Genomic DNA, 18,651 nt, shown 5'->3' on the forward strand with positions numbered 1-18,651 from the left:
ACTTTCACGTTCAGTGTCCTCCAGGGTCCCCGCTTGTTAGGGACTGAATTGAGCCCCCCACTAAAATTCACACATTGAAGCCCTAACCCCCAGGACCTCAGGAAGTGACTGTGTTTGGAAATGGGCCTTTAAAGAGACAATTAAGTTAAAGGGAGGGCAGTAATGTGGCTCTAATCCAGTCTGACCACTGTCCTCATGAAGAAGAGATTAGGACACGTAGAAACACAGCAAGAGTTCAGGCACACAGGGGAGGAAAGACCCTGTGAGGACTCAGCGAGAAGGCAGCCATCTGCCAGCCAAGGATGGAGGCCTCAAGAGAAACAGAATTGCCGACACCTTGATCTTGCACTTCCAACCAACCACAACTGTGAGAAGATAAATTTCTGTTGTTTAAGTCTGTGATATTTTGTCATGGGCGCCCTCACAAACTAAAACATATACTTTTAGTTATTGAATCACAATAACCACCCAGACAGAGGCTTCTCTGTGTTCAAATGGACAGAAACTCTCACTCAACTCTGAGATCAGACATATCCCTCAACTGGCTTCATTCACTCCACCATGCAGCAGGATGTGGAGCTCACCTGGTACTTTCATGGTCCAGAATATGCTATAGAAATCCTGGCACCTTTGCTCAGATGTCCAGCCACCTCCCTGTGCTGCTCCCCTACAAGAGAAGCCACCCAGGATAGACCACCCGTCTCATCACCCACCTCATCCAACAGGTGAAGAAGTCTCTTTATGGTGAATCTGACTCCCCAGAAATGCACATCTTTGAATTGCACTGTGACAATGGGCCATGCATCTCTGCACAAAACCACCTCTCAGCCTGACCTTGCCCCTTCTCTGCCACTTCATCCCAACCTCAGGATCTGATGGACTACCCTCTCCAAGCCTTGTTCATGCCTGCCCTTCTCTGTGTGTCCATCACCAGCCTAAGTTTCTCTGTGGAATCTAAATACTGTATCCTGGTTGTCTTATCTTGTGGAAAGGCTCTCCTGGAAATCAAAGAATGCACCTGTTATAACAGTGGCAGAACCTTTGCATTTTCTCCACGTTGAAAAACAGGCGGGTAGCTTGGGGAGCAGCAGCTTCGCTCTTCCCGCAGACCTCGGGTGTCCTCACACAAACCACTGAGGGCGGGACTGCTACACGGTCCCTGCCCACCCAAGTCAACGCCCTCCTGTCTCCTCAACTTGTCTTTTCACCTCCCTTTCCTGAGTCCCCACTCCTGGCTTCAGGCGGCACAGCCCCTTCCGTTGCTGTGATGTAGCCAGGTCCTGACTCTCTCTGCTAAGGTGTCAAGCTGAGATGTTATTACATCTCTCTGGGGATTGAGGGCTGGACGGAAAACTCGGAACGACCAAAACACCGAAGATTAAAACCAGGCTCAAGAGAACAAATGTTTGACTGCTGGAGTGAACAGACAAGGGGAGGCCATATCTGGGGGCAACCACCCCACTGGGTACCCCACACCTTCTGGGAGGAGGTGCTCCTGCCCTGGGAAGGCCATGGCTAGGGCATCAATGGGAAAGCAGACCTCAGTAACCCTGGCCCTCAGTTACCTCCAGGCCCTCAGATTTGCTAAAGAATGAATGACACCATTAGCGAGTGACAGAGGCTGTCTGCCTCCAGCGTGGGGCCGGAGCGGCTGTGTCTGGGCTTTTAAATGGGGGCTGGGATTGGAGAGAGGCAAGAATAAAAGAAGCAGATGCTGTCAAAATAGTTTACTGGCTTGATTCACTGGGTTCGGCAGCTGCCACAAAGAAAACAGATTCCTAGAGAAAGATCAGCCAGACAGCAAGTGCTTTCAAGGGGGCCTGATGGAGAGCAGAGATAAGGCTTTGCTTTTAAAGTATCATGCTTACCTTGACTGGGATTCCATTTACAAACGGGCGTGTGTGTGTGTGTGTGTGTGTGTGTGTGTGTGTATGTGTGTGTGTTGGGAAGGACACAGGGATGTGACAATACCAGGACACTGGAACACTGGTGTATAATGACACAGTGGGTGTGTTATTCCCCTTTTCCAAAAGTAAACCCCTCCTCCCCAAGGACTTGACGGGGGAATTGTGATTTAACAGCTTTTTTGTGTCTGTCTCCTGTGTGCCAGCACTTGGATTCCGGAGATAAGGGTACAGAGCACACAGCACGAAGCTTCTGGAAGCTGCCTGCCCTCCCCCTCGCCAGCGGCTCCCACCCCAGCCTGGGGTCACAGGGCTGCACATTCCAACTGCAGGGTTAAAAGGGTTTAAATGTCCACCTAGGAGACGCCAAGTAAATTAACTCTTCGTCGAGCCGCTCCACTTTTGAACTCTGGCGGAATACACACATACCCTGGTGGAGTGAAGTCTGAAATGATTTTTGTTGGTGTGAAGGGGTGAACATTTTTAATTTGAAATGTTTTTCACATTAATGTATATGAGAGGATAAGAGCACCTCAAAGCAGTGAGGTTTTACAGATAATAGGCTAAAGAAGATCTTAAAAAAAAAAAAGCTGGATAATATAAAGAAAAACATGAAGCTATTCAGTCCATGGAATGTATATAAATATGGCAAAATTGTGAAGATGGTGTCCAAGGACCTCCCTTGGGAAGCTCTGTTTGAATATGCCTAAGCAGTACCCACCAGAGTCAGCTAAACCAGGGTTTCCAGGCTTTCCTAATAGGAGACATTGGTTGTCCACAAAGCCCAGGCTCCCCCACTGACCCACCAAACCCAAATCCCCAGGAGTAGGGCCCTGGGACTGAGTGATAACTTGTGACCGGTGGAGATGAAGTTGCTGAGGCTGGATCTAGCTCCCACATCCTCAGAGCAGGTCCAGACACTTGTTCACAGGTGGGTAGGAGTGAGTGTCTGAGTCTGCGTTGGACCCAGGACCAACTCCTGTGTCTCCTGAGCCCCAAACCTATGTCTTCCCTTTGTGCCAGTTACAGGGAGTTTCTGCCCCTAGCCCTCTCCCTCTAGAAAGCTCGGGCGGGAAAAGGTGGGGAGGGGGTCGAATGCAGAAACCACTGTACCTGAGCCGGGGAGGGGGAGAGTATTTGCCCCTGATTTTGAGAAGCAGGGACCACAAGAGGGGTGAGCAGGGACAGTGCCCTGAAGGCAGAGAGCACAGATCCTTGGCAGAACGGGCAGGCCTCTGTCCTCTGCCCTTGACCGTGGCAGTGGGGATGCTGGTAGGGGTGTTCCAAGAGCTTCAGCTCTCTCACTGACTAACTGGGGTGACTTCCCAGCAGGAGAGCAGGCCTCAGAGAGATGACCTTCTGCCTTAACAATAGGACTAAGTCAATGGGTGCAATTAATCCATCAACAAATTTTAATTAAATTCCTACCATGTTTGGTGCAGAGTGCTAGGCATGTGTGTGTGTGGAAGCCGCTCAGTCATGTCTGACTCTTTGCGACCTCACGGACTATAACAGTCCATGGAATTCTCCAGGCCAGAATACTGGACTGGGTAGCCTTTCCCTTCTCCAGGGGATCTTCCCAACCCAGGGATCAAACCCAGGTCTCCTGCTAGGCATAGAAAGTAGAAAGCAGAGGGCATGGGCCTTCCCTCAAAGGGCTCACTGTTTGTCTGGGTGCAGAATAATAAGCATGAGACATGACCATCACCCTGACCTGGGGGCCTCCTTCCCATGCTGTGATTTTAAAGCAAGATAAGTGCAGGCTGGGTGTCTGGGCAAGATTTTAAGGGTGGTGTTGGGGGGCACTGCTGAATAAGATTTCAAGAAGGGAGGGAGGGCTATGTCATTTTTAGGAGTAGCTGAGAGCAGCCTGACCACAGAAGGCTGATTTCTGGGTTTGCCCTCCTTCCCACCTGTTTATACACACACACACACACACACACACACACACGTGTGTGTGTGGAGGTGGAAACAGTGATTTCAAAAAGCAGCCTGATGGTGCAGACTGCAATGGGGATTTGGAGACTAAGAGGTGGAAAAGTGTGAGTGTGAGTGTGAGTGTGTGTGTGTGTGTGTGTGTGTGTGTGTGTGTGTGCATGATGTCTGTGAATCTGTCTCCTTTATAAGACATCAGTAGTTTCTAGGCTTCTCCATCAAGGGAACTACCATCGCATGGGAGGAGATTCCTCTGCTTCCAGGGAAGAATCAACTAAGTGGTGAACACGTTACTCACAGATGGTGTGTTAGTAATCTTCTAGTTAGTGGCCATGATAGGGAAAACCTGGAGAATTCATCAACTAGTAGTGGGTTCCAACAGGGCTCAACCAAAGGACCGTCTTCCTTCATCAGGAAGCTTCTGTTACAACCTCTCAGAAAACTCACTGCTGGCACAGTGAGGCGAAAATTTAAACATGCAATCAACTCACACAGCCATGTTGAGTAATCCTTTCACTTACCCCTTTGGTTGTCTGAGTCATTGTAGACCCAACTCCGTCACAACCACAAGCACTCCAGGAGATGCTCTGTAAAACCAGGACCAAGCAGACCCCAAGAGGGAAAGTGAGACTTAAAGTTCACCCTGGGATGGACCAGGTGGCCGCCTCCTAGGATTGTATCACACCCATAAAGATCTCTTTCAGTTTCCCATGGGACTCATGCCCCTCGCTCTGATATTTGAGTGAAAAGATGTTGGCTTCTCCGACGTCAAACTTTCACTGCTTCTCTGCTGCCTGGGCTCCTCTTCTGACTAGGACAAAAAACACTTACTGCTTTCAATTTATGATTGACAGTCTGGATTGCTAGATGGGGAGTGAGAAAACTGATCTCCATAAAGTCAGACCTGCGTTATTGATTACCTTTCAAGATTATTTTCAAAATAATTTCACCAGTCCATTTAGATTGGCATAATAAAGTTTCTGCCAATAAAAATGGCAATGTAAAATAGCCTTGCTGTAGAAGACCCAGCCAGAATCCCATAGCCATACCCCAAAACAAACTGAGAAGGCAGAGAAGCCTATCCTTTGGTGGACACATTACATAAACGGATATAGCCAATTTGAATCAAATTTTCCTTGTGGAGTTTAAACATCCTGGGATTGAGTTTATGAGCACTGAATAGGGTTTTTGAAGCCACAGAAAGTTGATTCTAGAATTGTGGGGAATAATTTGGAAGCCTATTTCTTGTCTAGAATGTAATTTCAAAGATAGAAGGAGACAAAGGGATCATAGTTTGATTCACAAAAAGAGTCTAAACAGGAGTCATATACTTACTAATTTGAAGTCTGGAAAGATTTTAAGACCCAAAGGATCAGAAGGCACAAGAAAGGAAGCCTGCATCTTCCCAGATGAATATATTGGAAAAGAGTTCAGTTACTTCCTAATTTTTTTAAGATTAAGAAAAAGTCCATTAGCTGACTTGATTTTTCTTAGGTTCTCCCAATATGCCAACAGCTGTGATAACAAATATTCTGTCTTTAGATTTTAACAAAGATCTTCTTTATTTGATTTCATAAAACCTATGTAAGATAGTTAAATATTTTACATTCTTGGAGACAGACAGAAGATAAACATGTCTCTATATAAAATACATAGCATATTAGATGGAGCTCAGTATTAAATAAAAAGTAAAACACGAAGGGAATAGGAAATGTTGGGAGAGGGGGTTTTGATTTTGGACAGGTGGCCCCACTAAGGACTGCCTCACTGAGAAGGTGTCATTCAAGCAGCCCAGGGTGAAGGAGAAACATGTGCTACCTGCAGAAGAACAGAAGAGTAAGTGCAAAGGCCTTAAGGTGGGCATATGCCTGCAATGTTCACCAGCAAAGAAGAAGCCAAGGAAGAAAGAGGAAAACCAAGAGAATCGTGTTCTAGAAGCCAAGTGCAAAACCCACAGTTATGTATGCAGGAGGGAGATGCTGGCAGTGCCTGTGCTGTCATGGATTAAGGGATGTGAGGACAAGAATGGCCAGTGGACTTGACAATGTGGAGACTCAGAAGATGGAGAAAAGAGCAGTTTTGGTGGAAAGATAGTGTTGTTGAACTCAGTTGTTGCTTGTTGCTCAAGAATCCAATACTGAGAGACAAGTGTTGGATAGAAGGAAAGATAACTTTATTGAGAAAGGGGACAATCCTGGGGAGAAGGTGGACTCATGTCCCAAAGAAACAACTCTCCATTGTCAACAGGGGACAGAGATTTTAAAGAGGTGTTTCAGGGTGTGTAGGGGGAGAGAGGAGACTACATGCAGAAACAGCAGTCAGCTCTGACAGTCATCTTGAAATTGGTCATCAGTGGTCTGATCAGTGTCATTTTGATTGTTTTAAGTATGGTCGATCTTCAGTTCCAGGGTTGGTTTGTACTCATTTCCTTGAGGCCAAATTTCACAATTTTGGCAGCTTATGTCATGGTTACAGTCTGGTTATCATGTAGTTAATTTCTTCCACTTGGTGGGGGTTTCAATATCTATAAGACAACTCTTAGGATATGATTCAGAATATTATCCATAGCCCTTGAGGAGGAACTACAGGTCTTTGACTTTATTTGATAACTAAACCATTATTATTCGGTCTTGACTATTTTTCTTTGCTTGCATTTTCTAATTTATCTGATTAAATTTATTCTTTGGCTAAAGTTTTTCTACATACAAGTTGCACAGGTGGAGGACACAGGTGGGGGGTCTGTCTTGGGAAGGCCCCATAGTGTCCTGCTCTGTTACAGTAGGAAAAATCAGTTTTTTTGTCAACCAAAAAGTGATTTGACAGCAGGAGGACAGAAATCAGAGGCAATATAATATACGACTCCAAGGATTTTTGCTGAAAAGGAAGGGAGAGAAATGAGTCATTAGCTGGAAGAAGAAGGGAAATCAAGAAGTCGAGAAATATCCATTTTTTCTTCCAATTTCACTAGTGTACAGTACTGTTTATATTATACAACATAATGATTTGATTTTCATAAATCATGGAATGGTTGTCACAATAAATTTAGTGAACATCTATCATCTCCTACAAATACAAAATTAAAGAAAAATATTGTTCCTTGTGATGAGAACTCTTAGGATTTACTTTCTTAACAGCTTTTGTATAACATACAGTGGTGTTAATTGCATTTATCATGTTGAACATTGTATCCCAATACTTGTTTATCTTATAACTGGAAATGTGTCTCTTTTGACCACTTTCATCCAAATCCCCTCCCCCCAACTCTAGGAACCATATATCTGATCTCTTTTTCTATGATTTTGTTTGTTTTTAAAGTATAACTGACCTATAACATTATGTTAACTTTTGATGCACAATATAGTGATTGGATATTTCTATGCAGGTGGCTCAGTGGGTAAAGAACCCATCTGCCAATGCAGGAGACTTTAGAGATGTGGGTTTGATCCCTGGGTCAAGAAGATCCCCTGGAGGAGGGCATAGCAACCCACTTCAGTATTTTTGCCTGGAGAATCCCTATGGACAGAGGAGCCTGGCAGGCTACAGTCCATAGGGTCACAGAAGAGTCGGACATAACTGAGATGACTTAGCACACACGCAGAGAAATATCACTGTATTTGTATATTGACTGAGACAACCCAGCAAGGAGTGAAAATAGCTGATGCAGAGAAAACCAAGGGCAGGCGCTTGAGTCCTGGAAGAGGAGGGTTGGCCTCACCAGAAACAAAAGCAGTGTATCCACAGAACCTGGAAAGTAGGCTTGTAGACACGGGTCCTCATGGGTAGTTTGTGGACGTTGTTTCCTATTTGCTTCAGTTTCTCAGTCCTATTTCAATAAGAATTCAGCTGAAAGTAAGAATAGGGGAGGAAGCGTGGGAAATCTGAGGTGAGAGAAGAAATCATGTAGGGCTCTGGGCACAGGGATTGGTTTGCCAGACTGCAAAGTTAAGTGGTTGTTGTATAGAGGTGATGGCCTTCAAAGCCAAAAATATTTAGTATCCATCACTTCACCGAAAAGGTCACTGATCCCAGATTTGGGAGAATGGGAGAGAGGATGGACATGGGACATGCAGAACGCTGAGAACCCCCACAGGGTCAGTGATTGTGAATTTCAGTGAGAGAGATCACTATGACCATGACTGTCACCAGCAACGTTCAGCTGTGTGGGGCTAGGGACAAGTAGAAGAGTTACCACTGGGTGTGGCTTAGCCAGGGGAGGGGGCACAGTGAGAACCAAGCAGATGACTGGATGGTCTCTGAAAGGGGATGCTTATAAGGACTGGCCACAGGATTTAAGCTAAGGGAAAGGATTTGAAGACAAGAGGTGATAATGTTACTGACCAGGGCTCTTGCCTCCTTAATCAATAGAAATTGGTAAGAGGCCAGGCAAGACATTCAGGCAAGGTTTTATTGGGGCCCCTGCTACAGCAGGAGGAAATCAAAACAAGTAACAGTTTCCCTTGTTTGCTCCTCAAGGAGGAGTGAGCTGGTGCCTTGTATGGGGTGAGGGCAGGGGCAGGTTCAGGGGCCTGTCTGGGGGGATGGCTTAGGTGGTCTGCCCACCTACTTGGTGGTACTGTGTGCAGGGGACTGGTGCAGTACCCTGCATTTGCTCACTGCTCTTCAGAAGTGGAAGTTGGGTTTGGGGGCTTTTTGTATCTCATTTTTCCATAGTTGACCCCAGTCCTTTTTAGTTTCTTGGTATTTTGTGGCTTGAGGAGATGTTTGTCCAGGTGCAAGCCCTGCAGCAAAGGGTCCCGGGTCTCAGGTCTCAGGAAGAGACGTTGAAAGGTGATGGGATTGGTGGATTAAAGCTCTTGTTGTAGCTGAAAAATTGTGGGGATTAGGAAATGAGGGGAAGTGAGCTGGAAAAATAGGAAATGGTGGATGGAAACTGGGAGGCAGGAGGCTGCTGTGATTGGCTGGTCTGGGAGCCAAAGACAGGGGAAGATACAGAGCAGGGGTAAAACAGAGAACCAGGTCCTCAGGAGTCAAAGACAGGCAATGGAGGGGCCTCTGTGTTGGAAGGAATCACCCAGAAACATTATAGAAAACTCGGGAATAAGGCACACGTGGTGACGTGTCTCTTCAATGTCACGGTGGAACACGTCTTACAAGCCTATTTTGGATCACCAGATTATCTAGGAGAATGTACCTGTGTTTGACTTTACTATTTGCTATTTGATTAGAACCCAGACACTGTAAAGTTACACATTAACTTGTACATTTCTGTGCAAGAGATAATCCCGCAGATTATTAGCACTATGGCCTGTGGAACAGGAACCAGTCTTGTATCTACCCTAGCAATGCTACCTCACCTTGTTTTCAAAATGTTTATAAACAGTCAGATCCTCAAAGTGCCCTTGCAATCAGCTTTATCATATTGGTTTTTTCATTTTTGATGTGTTTATTCTATATTTTCATGAGAGCAGTGTTTTTCACTCTATAAAGAATTATAATTGAAAGGATATTAAAATCATCAACAATTTCATTGGGAGCCATGATGGAGAGAGTAACTATTCAGAGGTAGGAGTCTTTAACTAAGTAATCAAGTTGAAATGAGGTCATTAGGGTGGGCCCTAACCCAACGTGACTGGTGTTCTTACAAGAAGAGGAAATTCAGACACAGACATAGGGAGAACCCAGCCATCTACAAGCCAAGGAGAGACCACAGAGGAAACCCACCCTACTAACACCTTGACCTCAAACTCTACCTTCCAGACCACAAGGAAATAAATTTCCTCTTGTTTAAGCCATTCATCCTTTGGGGCTTTGCTACAGCAGTCTCAGTAAACCAGGGACTCCCTGGTGCGGCCACTCCCCTCTTTCTGCCCTCTGTCAGGACAATCACCATGAGGATTTGGGGAGGGGATTTCTTTTTTTTTTTACCTTTTTGTTTTGTAAAGGATATAGCTGATTAACACTGTTGTGATAGTTTCAGGTGAACAGTGAAGGGATTCAGCCATGCATACACATGTATCCATTCTCCCCCAAACACCCCCGAGGAGGGGACTTCTGTTTATGGTGTATTTTATCAAATGAGCTAAATTTCATAGGTACAAAAGGAAAAGATACAGTCTTTTTTCCCATCTTTCACCATGAAAGTCATCTTGAGGATTACTTCCTACGTGTCCTTACATGAAATCTCAAGCAGACCTCAAAGCTTTTCCAAGCCCTTCTGTCCCATAAACAATCTCAGTTCAGCAGGTAAAATAGTACTGGTGGTATAAATCAGAACAAAGTTCATTGACAGGTAGAATCTTTCCCCTTGCAAAGCCAGCAGTGAGGGAGGGGTGGGCAGTGGGCTTTCTTTCCGCTTCTGCTCCTGACTTTTCATCCCTCCTCCTTCCCCCAGGCCCTGGCTCTGATCATTTCCAGGGCTAGGCCGGTAGTGAAAGGATGTGAGTATGGACCATTTCATATGCAGTTATACTATGGCACTGGGCTCCCCAGGTAGCAGGCATGTGGGGTCCCCCCTTTCCTGGCTGGGAGCCCTACCCTACAGTGCTTCATGCAAGCCACCTGCTGTGCTTCTGGATCCCGCTGCTCCCTGGAGCCCTTCACCCTTCCAGGAGAACTCCCTCTGAAAGCAGCTTCTTTTCAAGATGTCCCCACACCATCTCCTTCCTACAGATCCAGTGGACTCATGGGAAAAACACAGGTGTGTTTGTCATGCTGTTGATGGAAATAAATACATTCCAGGGAAACCGTCTTTCGGGCCCTGTTGGGCTTAGACTATGGCTCCTTGTGATTAACTAATGGAGAGAGTCAAATATCAGGCCTCCAAACCCCAGGGTCCACGTCAAGGCCTCCTCCTGAAGACTCCCTCTATCACTCGCCTTGATTTGAGGGGTCGTGTTCCCTCCCATCCCCAAGCTGGGGACCTGCCTCAGTACCACTCTTCTCTGTAAAGACCCCTCTCAGCTCTGTGTTCCTTGTCTTTCCTAAGCTGATGTCTGTTTTTCCCTCATGCAGTTTGCAGGGATGCTTGGCATCAATTCCACCATCACAGGCCTCCAAGGCAGGACAGTCCAATTTTAATGTCCTTTCACCATAAAGCCTGTGCCATGGGCCTGAATGTAGGTGTCCAATCCATTGATCCAATTTGTATCATGGCTTCTCAGAGCCCACTGGCAGGGCCATCCTCTTGGGATACAATTTTTGTAACTGCCATTTCTCCAGGTTTCAAGTCTGTGAATTTGAGTGGACAAACATCACCAGGAATAACCCGGGTCTCACTGACTCATGTCTCCACTTGAGAAACATCTCTATCTCTGAAGAGTCCCCTCAGATATTTGTGAGGGCTTCCCAGGTGGTGCTAGTGGTAAAGAATCTGCCTGCCAGTGCAGGAGACTTAAGAGACATGGGTTCAAGACACGGGTTCAATCCCTGGGTCAGGAAGATCCTTTGGAGGAAGAAATGGCAACTCACTCTAGTAACTTTGCCTGGAAAATTCCATGGACAGAGGAGCCTGGCGTGCTACAGTCCATGGGGTCAGAAAGAGTCAGACACAACTGACTGTCTGAGCTTATCATAGCATAGACAGTTCATGCTGGGGGAGGAAAATTCCTGTGGGCATTTACCTGGTGGTGTGTTTTACACCCAGCACACCTGCTAACCACACAGACAGGGATGCCACACTCTGTCCTGTGAACTCCAGCAGCGTGGCTTGTGTCCAGGGTCTCTGTGACCTTTTTGCCCACACATCCCCTCTCACACACTTGTTGTAGAATATGGTCACGAGTTTGAAGCCTCCCTCAATTTGAGGAGGGGAAAGTTTGGTGGAACCCTGATATTTTCTCACCACTCTCTGCTTAGGCTCTTGGTCACTCTGAATCAACCTGGCCCAACCACAGCAGAGAGGTGTTGTGGAAGGAGCAGAGACTGAAGCAGAAAACATTCAAGGGACACTTAGGACCAGCAGGGGACCTCTGTGTGTGCCCTCGAGGCTGTGCCCCAGGGCTCACCTCACCCATCCTCACCTTAGCTCTGCCCTGGGACAGTCTCATGAAGGTGCTGCGGGAGCCATCCTGAATGAGGAACTCAGAGAGATGGGAGATGCAGCCTGGTGGCCGGAGTGGGAGGCAGGCGGTCAGGTCCCCACTAGGGACTCTGAATCCAGCTCTGTGCCAGGCAGCCAGCGTGACTTTCTCCAAACATCCAATCTCAGTGTCCTGACATCCTGGACCTGTCACAGCATGTAGGCGCGAGGAAACCACATGAAAAGAAATTCCCTTTGCCCAGGCTGGGCTGGGCTGACTTGTTTGTTTGTTTTGTGTGTTGTTTTCTTTTCATGCTTTTCAGGATCAAAGCCCTGGGCTGGACTTTTTTTTTTCTTGGTGCAGTGGTGAGAAATATAGTCTCCAAGCAAAGGTCACTGGACCAGACTTTTGGATTTAGTGAGAGGAGAGGCTATAATTTTTCTTTCTGGCAGCCTCGGGCCCCTGGAGGAAATTACCAAAGACACATTGTGCCTCCCTGGTGCCCAGGCCAACAACAAGGAGATAGAACAAATAGAGAGTGAGACTGCACCGAATGAGAGGCAGAGCTGTTTTGCCCAAACAAGGGTAAAACAACTTCCAGGGCCAAGCAGAATCATCAGGGCACAGAATCAATGGGGCTGGAATTTCTAACCTTATTCATAGAATATTCTCTTGTAACCAAATGCTAATAATTGCCTCTATGTGAAAGTTCTCCATGGAAATGTGCTTCAGCAAATTGATCAGGGCCATGTTGCCATCTCGTGCAGCCTTGAGCAGGGACTCAACCCCTGCCATGGAGATCTTGGTCCCCAGACCATCCCCAGGCTCCTGGGCTAGTCTAGATATAGCTGGGGTGGCCTGGGCTGAGATTTGAGTAGCTGTTCCCTGGTGAGAAGTCAGGGCCTAGGCAGTGGACTGAAGAAATATCGCCCGGGCTCCCACAGCTGAGCCTCCTGGGCAGGAAAACTGTGGAGAGCAGCACAGGGTCCATGGAGGCCTGCTGCCCTCCTGCAGTGGGCACTGGTGTGGGCACAGGTGGAAACAGACAGCCTCGGAAACAAAGAGTAGTCATGGTGCATCTTTGCGGGGGAAGATACCAGGCCACCTGGGCCCCCAAGATCCAGTGACAGCATCTGCTACCATGAGAAGATGATGCCCAGGGTCCGCTCTTACCTGATTTACAGGCTAGAAGCAGATCCGATGCCATCAGGATGGTTGAGATGGTTTTCACAATGACTTCCCAGCCCCCAGCGTCTGCACAGGCTGGGAATATTCTCACACTGGCAGCTGGGAAGGACTTTCAGAGGCTCCCAGCCATCCCTGGAGGCCTCTCCCAGGTGCCAGGGAGCAGAAAACTGTCCTCTTTCCTGACAGAACACTGCTTTCCTTCCCATTACCCATCCAGTATTGACGCCAGCTTCCCAGTGATGAAACCCAGGCCATGGGGACTTCACGCCCTCCTGGCAGTGGCTCCCATGAAGTTGTGTGTTGGACTGGAAAGAGCAAAAGCCTGGAAGCTGGGATCTCAAGGTCTTGGCCACAAGCCAGCACTCCGTGCCTCAGAGCCTTGGGTGTGTCCCCCAGCCCTGAGCAGCTGGGGGATGTCACTTGCAGTTTCATATCTGATAATGAAAGTAAAGGGAGGGGCTCCGGTTGACAGCCCAGGTGTCTGCATACACCCTTTACATTGGGAGCACTGGGCCCACCTGCGGTAGTTTGCTTGCTTTGGCCCAAGGGCCATGATTTGGGACATGAGTTACCACATCTTAACAGTTCTTCAATTCCAAAGGGAAAACCTCCTGATATAGTTGTCATTGGTAACAGTAGGGCTTCCCTACTGGTAAAGAATCCACCTGCAATGCAGGAGACGAGGCTTGATCCCTGGGGTGGGAAGATCCCCTAGAGAAAGAAATGGCAACCCACTCCCAAGTATTCTTGCCTGGGAAATCCCATGGACAGAGGAGCCTGGCAGGCTACCGTCCATGGGGCTGCAAAAGAGTCAGACATGACTTAGCAACTAAACAACAGCAATATTCACTGTGGACCATGGGTCCTGGGAAGCCAGGGCTTCTGTGAATGCCTAGGAGTTTCCCATTTTCACAGCTTGCCACTCCCACTGTTGGATTGGATGGCCACAGCTCCCCCTCCCCAACCCAGGGTCCTGGAGCTTATTCAACAAGAAGGGTGATAAAAATAGCTGGGCAACTTGACTCTTGAAAGAAAATGCTCTGTTATCCCCTATTGCTCTCTCAATGATGCTGAGCTTCTGGATGGAGGGCATTTGTATAATCCAATCAGCCCCATGTGACAGATACAAAAATACCACCCTGAGATGTGCTCAAGATCATGGGCCAAGCTCCTGGGAACCTCTGGCCAAAGGCCAACTGCCCATCTTCTGGTTCACAGCTCTTTCTCCTCCCTACCCCCACACCCGTCCATCAACCAGAGGCTTTGCCTTCAGAACATCAAATATACAGACCTCCCCAAACACCCAGAAGATGGAAGAGATTTTTCACTTTTTTTCCACTCGTGTCTAACATGCTGGGAAGTCACAGCCAGAGAATGAGTATCATGAAATGCTCAGTTTCTCTTCTCAAACAAACATGTATATTTGTGCACATGTGATGCGAAATTGAAGTTCAGAACTGAAGCATCTCCTGGACTATATTAATGTCTTACTGCTGCTGCTGCTAAGTCGCTTCTGTCATGTCTGACTCTGTGCGACCCCATAGACGGCAGCCCACCAGGCTCCCCCGTCCCTGGGATCCTCCAGGCAAGAATACTGGAAAGGGCTGCCATTTCCTTCTCCAGTGCATGAAAGTGAAAAGTGAAAGTGAAGTCGCCCAGTCGTGTCCGACTCCTAGCGACCCCATGGACTGTAACCTACCAGGCTCCTCCATCCATGGAATTTGCCAGGCAAGAGTACTGGAGTGGGTTGCCATTGCCTTCTCCAATATTAATGTCTTAGAGCCTGATATTCTGCTCTTATCACTACAAGCCTCTTTCTCCCCTAATTACAGAACTTTAAAAGTCAAGGAGTTAAAAAAAAGTGAGGGGGTGGGGAGGAGAATCTTAGTGATCAAGAATGAATAAAGCCTGGATTTCCCTGGCGGTCCAGTGGATAAGAATCCACCTGCCAACGCAGGGGACATGGGTTCCATCCCCAGTCCTGGAAGATTCCACATGCCTCGGAGCAACAAAGCCTGTGTGCCATGATTACTGAAGTCCATGCACCCAAGAGCCGGTGCTCTGCACAAGAAAAGACACCACAATGAGAAGCCCATGCCCCACACCTAGAGAGTAGCCCCAGCTCAACACAAACAGAGAAGCCCACATAGCAACAAAGACTTGGAAGCAGCCAAAAAAAAAAAAAGAATAAATAAAGTTGAAGGGGAAGAATAATAAAGAATGTGTATGGGGGGTGTTGATGTCACCACCTTCAGATAAATGAGGTGTCCCAATAGTAGCAGGATGGGGACACAGTGACCGTCTACCCGTATTACATGATGGCAACTGCAGGCCTGGGAAGGTCAGGCCTCCAGGGGCTACAGCTCTTCCCTGAAGCTCTCCCAGACTTCAGGAGTACAAGTGTCCCTAGGATTCTCCCTATATCCCAGTTTTTTGCGGGGAACATCCAATGGACCATTCATGTATAGGTGATCATTTCCAGAGCATTAGGTAGAGAAAAACAAATGAACTCCTTGCAGAAATTGCTTTTCATATCTCTGGAGTCTAGCCTAATAGATGCAGTTGGATGTGTCTCACTTTTCTTTTCATCTGCAGTTAAAATTCCTCACTGTCTCCCAAGCAGGACACACAAAGAGATGCGAGAGTTTATCTCACCCTCTATGAAGACCGGCACTCCCAGGGTTTCTCTTCAGCCTGTCACAACTCAATCCTGTTTTCCTGAATGGCTTGTTTAACTTTCGGAGGGTATCAGATGTGCTGTGGTGTAAATAATATTTGAACAAGAGGGAGATTATTAAGTTGCCAACTAAAAAGGCACTTTACAGATACCCCATTACCCTGTTTAAATACCCTGAGCATTAGTGCGCTGGAAACCTCTTCATATTAAGTAATCATTTTAAAACAACACACATTGTTCCGCAGGAGGCACCCGATTCCAGCTCAACATTTAGCACTTAAAAGAGTTTAGAGACTCCAGACAGCCTTATCAGCTCTCAGACGGGGGCACTAAGCCTCAGGTGGGCTTCTGCCTGCAAACCACAGGGTAGAGCTCTGATGAACACAGGCTCCAGTTAAGTGCTTAAAGTATTAAGAGAATCTAAAAACAAAGTGCGCACCATTAGCCAAATTGGTGCTGGCTTTTGATGATCTACAGTGGGTATTTGTGGCTTGGTCTTTGTCAAAAGTTTTTAAAAGCGAAGTGGGTGGGGGTGGAAATGACATGCTTGTAACTCTTCTGCCAGGATACAATAGAGTAAGAAGGAACCGTTAATGGTCTGAACCAGTGAGTGTTTCTGAACACCTGATTTTCCCCTTTAAACCCAATTAGCTATAAGAGACCACCAGAAAGGGGGGACCCGGGAGAAACGGTTCTAATGTGAAGAAATTGCTGGCCTGTATTCATCAGACAGTCAGAAAATGCAACTTGAAAAAGCACTAGATGAGAAAGTGGCTTTTTTCCCATTTAAAACTATAAAAGCCAAACTTTGATCTCCTATGAGAAGAGTGGATGGAAATTTAAATATTTTTTACCTTCTCTTGACTTAGAAAATTATTTAGATGGAAGAAAAAATAGTTCTCCATTAGACCCAATTCTTTTGAAAGTACTTTTGCTACTTTTGCTCCCACTGGCTTAATTTTAGCCTCATAAGAGCCCCATGGTGAACTGGGTACAACTGTGTCCATTTTACAGATTGGAAAATAAAGAGAAACCAGTTCTGCAAATGCTTTCTGAAGGCTCAGTTTCAAACTTATTTTGGTCAGTGGCTCCAGGAATAAGTAGCTCTAGGATGAAAACTCAGGCCACCTGGATCCTTGAAGAACTTCAAAAATTCAAATCCAAACCAAAACCAACATTGGAGCCTATCTATGGAGAGATTCGCTTTCCCTTGGTGATCATGTGGAGCCCCACCATCCCCTCACTCACCTAGGAAAGACGGTCACTCTTGATGCCTTTGTTCAGATCTCAAGTCAAAGTTCTGGAATCAGAGAACCTTCCCTTAATCCCTGAGACCTTCAGCAAATGGAACTGATCTTCAGTGCTTCCCTTGAGAAAACCTCTGTGCAGAATGAAGATTAATTATGACATGAGTACAAAAGGCACAGATTGTGGGCTTGATTAAGAATTGTTTGTCCTCAGGCCATTTGGGATGTGCTTGGTTGCCCTTGGATTGTGTGTATTCTAGGAGAGAGACCCTAGAGCGGCAGTCACCAACACTTCTGGCACCAGGGAGCTTTTCCGTGGAAGACAGTTTTTTCATGGACAGGGGACTGGGATGCTTTAGGAGCATGATTATTGTACAATAATGTCTGTTATTTATGTCTGTTATTACTACCTCAACTCCACCTCAGATCATCAGGCATTAGATTCCAGACATTGAGGAAGGACCCTTGCCTTAGAAGGTAAGGCATGGTTACCTTGTGCTCCAAAACTATTATTGACAGAAATTCCATCTCTCTCTTTTTTTTTTAATTGAAGTACAATTGGTTAACAATATTGTGTTAGTTTCAGGTGTACAGCAAAGTGATTTGATTATACATATGTATGTACAGATTTTTTTTTAAATTCTTTTCCATTATAGGTTATTACAAGATATTGCACCTAGTTCTCTGCACTATACAATAAATCCTTGTTGCTTATCTTATTTTTACATATGGTAATGTACATCTGTTAATCCCATAGTCCTAATTTATCTTCTGCCACTCCTTTCCCCTTTGGTATCCATAAGTTTGTTTTCTATGTCTGTGAGTTTGTTTCTGTTTTGTAAATAAGTTCAATCATACTATTTTTTAAATTTCACATACAAGTCATAACATAGAGTATTTGTCATTCTGTGTATGACTTATTTCACTAAACACAATAACCTCCAGGTCCTTTCTTGCTGTTAAAAAATAAATGACAGAATTTCATTCTTTATCGTGGCCGAGTAGTATTCCATTGTGTATATATGTACCACATCTTCTTTATCCATTCACCTGTTGATGGGCACTTAGGATGTTTCCATGTCTTGGCTACTGTAAACAGGGCTGTTATAAACATTGGGATGCATGTGTCTTTTTTAATTAGAGCAATGGAAACCCCATCTGTTATTTGGAGGGACAGTCATGATACACCCCCTCTTTTCTGACTGGTCCATGTGGCATGGGTTCAGTCAACATCTTCCAGATATTCCCGTGACTTTTCCACAACACTGTACTTCCATCACAAGAGATAATATGAGGATTTTTCCTCTCAAGTCTGGCCTTATATTCAGTTCAGTTCAGTCGCTCAGTTGTGTCCAAGTCTTTGTGACCCCATGAATCACAGCACACCTGGCCTCCCTGTCCATCACCAACTCCCGGAGTTCACCCAAACTCACGTCCATCGAGTTGGTGATGCCATCCAGCCATCTCATCCTCTGTCATCCCCTTTTCCTCCTGCCCCCAATCCCTCCCAGCATCAGAGTCTTTTCCAGTGAGTCAACTCTTGGCATGAGGTGGCCAAAGTATTGGAGTTTCAGCTTTAGCATCATTCCTTCCAAAGAACACCCAGGACTGATCTCCTTTAGAATGGACTGGGTGGATCTCCTTGCAGTCCAAGGGACTCTCAAGAGTCTTCTCCAACACCACAGTTCAAAAGCATCAATTCTTCAGCGCTCGGCTTTCTT

The sequence above is a fragment of the Bos indicus genome, chromosome 13 (genome assembly GCF_029378745.1).
Source record: "Bos indicus isolate NIAB-ARS_2022 breed Sahiwal x Tharparkar chromosome 13, NIAB-ARS_B.indTharparkar_mat_pri_1.0, whole genome shotgun sequence".
NCBI classification, from domain to species: Eukaryota; Metazoa; Chordata; class Mammalia; order Artiodactyla; family Bovidae; genus Bos; species Bos indicus.